The sequence below is a fragment of the Diaphorina citri genome, unplaced genomic scaffold (genome assembly GCF_000475195.1).
Source record: "Diaphorina citri unplaced genomic scaffold, Diaci psyllid genome assembly version 1.1 scaffold5357, whole genome shotgun sequence".
Taxonomy (NCBI): Eukaryota; Metazoa; Arthropoda; class Insecta; order Hemiptera; family Psyllidae; genus Diaphorina; species Diaphorina citri.
Genome location: NW_007382733.1, coordinates 1 through 6,489, shown reverse-complemented (window position 1 = coordinate 6,489; position 6,489 = coordinate 1). Strand labels below are relative to the sequence as shown.

Genomic DNA, 6,489 nt, shown 5'->3' with positions numbered 1-6,489 from the left:
GAGGGATGTTGAAGGATTTTTTGCGTACCTACTTTGCCGACTACAATTCGAGTTTGATCTTATTTAGAGTTTTTCGAAATGATGGATTAGGCAAAAGATTCTTTGATTTTAAACATTGGGTTAAAATTGGTTTAATTTAAACTTAATAGATTCAACTTAGATTGAGGTTCCAGTAATTAGTCAAAATTGTAACACCCCGAGTGACATAACACCCAAGTGTTTTTGGAAGCCGATTTTAAGTTGTTGTTGATCCCCTATCTGAAATTGAACCCTTATCTCCAAGCATTTAGCGAGAAATTACTTTTGAAGGACCTTGGGACCAAACAGGCTTCGTTTAAAACTATAGTAAGCCTATTATTATTAATCCTATTGTATTCGCGACACGTTTGTGTTGCTTGAAAATAAGGAAAGTTGTGGGGGAGAGAGTAGGGTTGCCAACTTTTTTTTCGGCATATACGGTACAAACTAGCAAAATGGTGAAAAAATACGGATTTCCCGATTTTTACCCGGAACAAAGGCATGTACCCCCCTTGACTCGCGGGTTTTTGTGTTTTTCGTACGTACCTACCTATCATTTTAAACTTTTTTTTTTGTAATTTTTTCTGTTTATTAGTCAGTTCCCGTATTTTCCATAGATTTGGAAAAAAAACCGGAACAAAGGTGTGTTCCGGCGGAACATTTGATTTTTGACAAAAATACGGATTGTTCCGGGAAATAACGTACGGTTGGCAACCCTATTCGAATCGATCAACGGGATTAAAAAAACACGATCTAGGTCGGATTTATCAGGGCCCTATTCCACGAACGACTCTGCACTTCCCACAAGAAACTCCACGCACAGAAGAAACATCCTGTCCGGGAATATACCACAGAATTGATCACAGAGACAAATATCTCATAAACCAAGTAGGTACTTGGGTACTTAGATAACTTATCAAGAAAAGAAAGATAAATAAGTTAAGTTAGAAATCTCAGGAAAAACAGAGCACTAAACAGAATTATTGAAGAAGTAGAGAAATTTCTTGTGGTTTTCGGGTGGTTTTGGGGCAAAAAAAGCATAAAGGAATTGATATTTTCTATTTTTACACTACGGGAATCTCAAGACTTAAGTAACTTTCTGTGTGAAAGACGATGTTTATTTAGCTGTGAGAATGATTGAAAATATTGAATCCACGGGCATCCATATATTCCATATCCAAAGGCGGACATTTAGGCAATGGTTACGTTCAATATCAAATCTACATACAGAGACATTTGGTACCTAATAATTTTCTTTTATTTGCCGATAATTATTTTGGGTGGAAACTTTTTTTTATTATTTTTTTTTTGAGGGGTAGGTACGGTGATAGGTGATACCCAAAAGTTGTGAACAGGCTTTTATTTCACCACAAAGAATCCACATTTTCATGATTACAGAATTCTCTGACGTCAACTGGAAAAGATTAGGTGGCCTATAAAAAAAGACTGCAGGTTTCTCATGTTGAGGCCTTTTACTGTTTACATTCTCCTGTCATAAAGCTACAGGGATTACAGGGCCCAAGTGAACTGTTTCGATAAGGCTTTTATGAGTCGTTATTATTTACGATGAAAACATTTTGTAGGAAGAAGTTGAAAGAAAACTGAAGGAAACAAGGAAGACAGATGTATTTACTTACTTGATTATTTTGCCATTGGAAAAACAAACAATGTTTTGGGCTTAGGCCTAATGAGATGAATTCAGTGGCGTATTACAAGAGTGTTCTCCACAGCAGCCCTTAATCTCTACGGGGTTTTTTCACCCCCCACACCTACCTTAGGTACGAACTACGGAAAACCGAAAATATTTATTATTCAACTTGAATTCCGAGACCACGAACAAATCGTTATACCGATGTATTGGCTTTATAATTTCCCCCCTTGAAAATATCAAGCCACACCACTGGATACGATGATGTTTTGCCAGAAAATACTGAGATTGTAACATTAATTTGTAACTTTAAAAATGTTGATATACGTGTTCCTAATTAAATAAATATCCCAAGGATTAAAACTCCAGAGCTTAAACATCAAGCTTCATGGACTGTTCAATCTGTTCATAGAACTCACGTACCTATTGTTATACCTAATGATGATAACTTATGCTGGAGTTTACCAACTCAGGATTGAGATGAAACGAGAATTTCCCTAATACTTAATACCCAGTTATCCCAGATCAACCTCGGCTTGAACTCAATCCTGAGAAAATTTGTGGTTCTAGAGATAGAGCGATCAGTGTGTGAACTATGAAATGTGAATGAGTGAATGGATCTCGTTCTTATAATATAAGATATAATGAACCCATTCAATTTAATGAGTAAGTAATATATTTTACTGTTCTGTAGTTACTGTTGGAGTTTTCTATTGTCTTACACCTGCTTCAGGACGTAAGAGGCTTGATTTCAAGAAGTTTCCTCTTCACAAAGTTTCCCATTATTATTTTCTCTCAAATTAGTTTCTCTTCCTTGTATCTTCTCTTGAAAATCTTCACAAAGTTTGGAGTAGTTTCTCAAGTGAAATGATACATTTGAAAATCCTCACATGAGCTAGCGGGTGAGAAAAGTATTCCAAAATCTCCAACTCCAGTCGTTCATTAGAGACAATGAAACAGCGTACATACTCCTTGAAACTTGTTTGGGAGCGGTTGTATTACTTCCGCAAGAGTGATTTTTTTCTCTCCAACCAGTGAAATAGGTACCTGATAAAAAAAAAAAAAAAAACATGGAGCGTGTATTATACAGATTATGTTAGGGGTATGTTTGGGGGCACGGTTGGTCCAGGGGAAACGCGCTTGTTTTTTAAATTTGCATTTTTTTTTGCAAAACGGCCCATTTTTTGCCAAATATAGGTCACTCTTATGGGAACCCCTATTTTTTATTTAATTTTTGGAATCAGCATAAAATTTTAATTAAAAAAATGTATTCACTCGAAAAAATTTGCTCTACAAAAATTTGCACAAATCGCGATTTTGTGTGCGTCAGTGACCCCAGATATGATAACCAACGCAGTTGGTCCTGAGTTAGAGCGAAGAATGCCTTACTGTGTACAAACAGATGGATCTCATTTTGAACAGCTTTTATAAATTTGTTTGTTGTTGTTGATTGTTGTTGAAATAGTTAAGTGAATAATACAAAAACTAAAGAAATAATTAAGAAATTGTTTTTCTTTCTCACAGTGTACAGAATTTTTGTAGAGCAATTTTTTTCGAGTGAATACATTTTTTCAATTAAAATTTTATGCTGATTCCAATAATTAAATAAAAAATGGGGGTTTCCATAAGAGTGACCTATATTTGGCAAAAAATGGGCCGTTTTGCAAAACAAATTGCAAATTTAAAAAAAGCCATTTTAATCATCAAAATTTCATCTACATGATGCCGTTTATTTCATTCCTTAATTCCCAGCCGTTTCTGAGATATAAGCGTGGTTCGCAAATCACGAACCACCCTGTATAGAGGGTACTCAAGTTTGAATCTATTGGTTTAACTCTTGAATGAAGGAATCTGACTGACTGAAAATTTCAAAATTCATCAATTAGATTCCTTAATCCAAGAATTTATTAAACCAAGTTTAACCTCTGATTTGGCCTTGGCTATTTGGTGGCCTTGGCTATTTGTAAATTGATACACACATGGCCAGGAAGGGTTAAGTTATGAAGATGTAGGTACATAATTATTCATCTAATTCCTAAAGGCCTGAAACACTTGAGACCGTTATACTGTCGTATGATATAAGGTGTACAGTGTACCTACTTGTAGCAAATTACCTACATTTGTATGACTTGTACATCTTGAGAGAGAGAGAGAGAGAGAGAGAGAGAGAGAGAGATTTTGATGATGCAACTGTATTCGCATTTTATATCTTCGAATTTGAACCATGTTTGACAGAAGGCAAATGCAGGAAATAAAACAAACAAAATGTGGCTGTTGAATTCCCATTATTGAGAGTTTTTAGCTTCCCATAACAAAATCCATAAACAATATAAGAGTTTACAAAATTAGGACGTATGTACCCATCAAGTATCTTATCTACGTACCTACCTATAATAACATTTTAGGAGGTCTGTGAGTATGTGTTGTCATGTTGGAGTAAAACAGACATCTCCACTAATGAATCTTATATTGCACATTGCATACTTAAAAAGTTGCACAGCGTCCATACAAAATAAATGGGAACGTACGTAAGTCCAGCTGCTGAGAAGTTTGGTAAAGAGCTTGAATTCTCAAGTACCTACCTAGGTACAACCTACATATTCAAGTTAGATTTATAGCCGGGACCACATTGTGAGTTTAGGTTAAACTCGTGGACTAAAATTTGAATTGAGGAGTGGTTTTATAAGGTCTGGACCTCAAAATATACTCAATAGCCAAATAGGTACTAATTCATTATGTAGGTATTTGCTAATTCCATATTATTTACTCATTTACATATTCACAGGGACCTTCAACAAAAATGCCATTTTATTATGCGGTTGTAAGGAATAGCTCAAAGGAAATTATACGTTTGTACTTACATAGAACTTCTGTGTTGTTGCTGGTGCAATTTGAAAGTCAAATCGTTTGACATTTTCATTATAGCTTTAAAGCTGGTTACTAGTAGTTTGCTTAAATAAATTTGCTTCTACGCAGGTATAACAGTAGTATATTATTAACCGTATTGGACAAAGTGACTTGCACACACGCAACTAACGTCACCCTTACTCATTAATTTGCATTATGGTCAGATTATTAACCGTATTGGACAAAGTGACTTGCACACACGCAACTAACGTCACCCTTACTCATTAATTTGCATTATGGTCAGAAAAAAAATCGCGTGATAGAAAAGAAAAACTCCAATCTTTTTTTTTTTCGAAGTTCGAAGCAACATTGACTTTGGTTGATATCTGGATGGGTGACTATCCGATTTTTACCAAATTGTTACAGTCGCGTCCTTGTACCATACCGGGATAGCATACCAAATTTCATTGCTTTACGACAAACTGTTCTTGAGATATTTTGTTCACAACCTTTTCAATATTTTCCACGAAATGAGGGTTAAGTAACAATTACTTTGGTTAATATCTGGATGGGTGACTGTCCGATTTTTACCAAATTGTTACAGTCGCGTCCTTGTACCATACCGGGATAGCATACCAAATTTCATTGCTTTACGACAAACTGTTCTTGAGATATTTTGTTCACAACCTTTTCAATATTTTCCACGAAATGAGGGTTAAGTAACAATTACTTTGGTTAATATCTGGATGGGTGACTGTCCGATTTTTACCAAATTGTTACAGTCGCGTCCTTGGACCATGCCGGGATAGCATACCAAATTTCATTTCTCTACGATAAACCGTTCTTGAGATATTTTGTTCACAACTTCCTACTTTTTCCCATTTCAACCTGTAGTACGTACGTACGTACGTACGTACGTTACGTACAGACCATGGGCTAAAAACCACTTTTTTGGAATCAGGGGACCCCAAAACGGATATTTCCACCCATTTCCCGATTTTGAAAATTTGGACCGATTGCAATACTTTCATTACTAGTATAGCTCCGCTATACTGTAGTAATAGAAAGTAATAAACACATTGCACATCTTGGTGCTCATTAATTATAATTCTGGAGTGTTTTTAGTAGGCTGTACACGTAAAACATGAAAGCAAGAGCTTGTTATTTATATCTACAGCTATTGTTTATTTACCAAAATTTGAGGTAGGTAGTGGACGAATACATATTAGCTGGAAATCATATTAAAGAGAAATCCCTGGGTAAATACCTACTTTGGAAGAATAAATAAAACACGCAGGTAGCTTGAATACGAAAACATTTATTTTTAAAATAAAAAATAACTTTATTTATTTATTATTCAAGCTTACATACATCAAAAAACAGTATTTTTTAACATTTTAATTTATTTATAAACAAATAAATAATAGATTCTTTAACGCCTTCGTAAATTTTAACCAACAATATTAATGAGGTATACCTAAGATTTAAATATAAACAAAATCAAAGAGCTTAGGAAGATAAGTTTATTTTGAAAGACTATGTACTAGTTAAATTTATATGTAAATTATGTATACCTATTTGCAAATAAATGACAATAACATTAGTCGTATTAGACGTTACGTTAAGCCCGTATTTCCTTTCCTTCTATCTAGGATAGACAAGTAGGTATGGGATCAATATTAATGAGGTATACCTAAGATTTAAATATAAACAAAATCAAAGAGCTTAGGAAGATAAGTTTATTTTGAAAGACTATGTACTAATTAAATTTATATGTAAATTATGTATACCTATTTGCAAATAAATGACAATAACATTACTCGTACCTATTAGACGTTACGTTAAGCCCGTATTTCCTTTCCTTCTATCTAGGATAGACAAGTAGGTATGGGATGTAGGTATAAATTAGTAAACAAATTAAAAAAATAAATAAAAAAGACAGGTACAACCAAGTATACCTACCTACACAACTTACC

General features: G+C 34.4%; 1 long non-coding RNA gene across 1 annotated transcript; it reads left to right on the top strand.

Annotated features, from left to right (window-relative positions):
* Nucleotides 1-5,942: 5,942 nt before the first annotated feature.
* LOC113472411 lies at nt 5,943-6,336 on the top strand. Its single transcript, XR_003394726.1, has 2 exons — nt 5,943-5,984; nt 6,201-6,336. It is a non-coding gene; the product is annotated as an uncharacterized LOC113472411 (long non-coding RNA).
* The last annotated feature ends 153 nt before the right edge of the window (nt 6,337-6,489 follow it).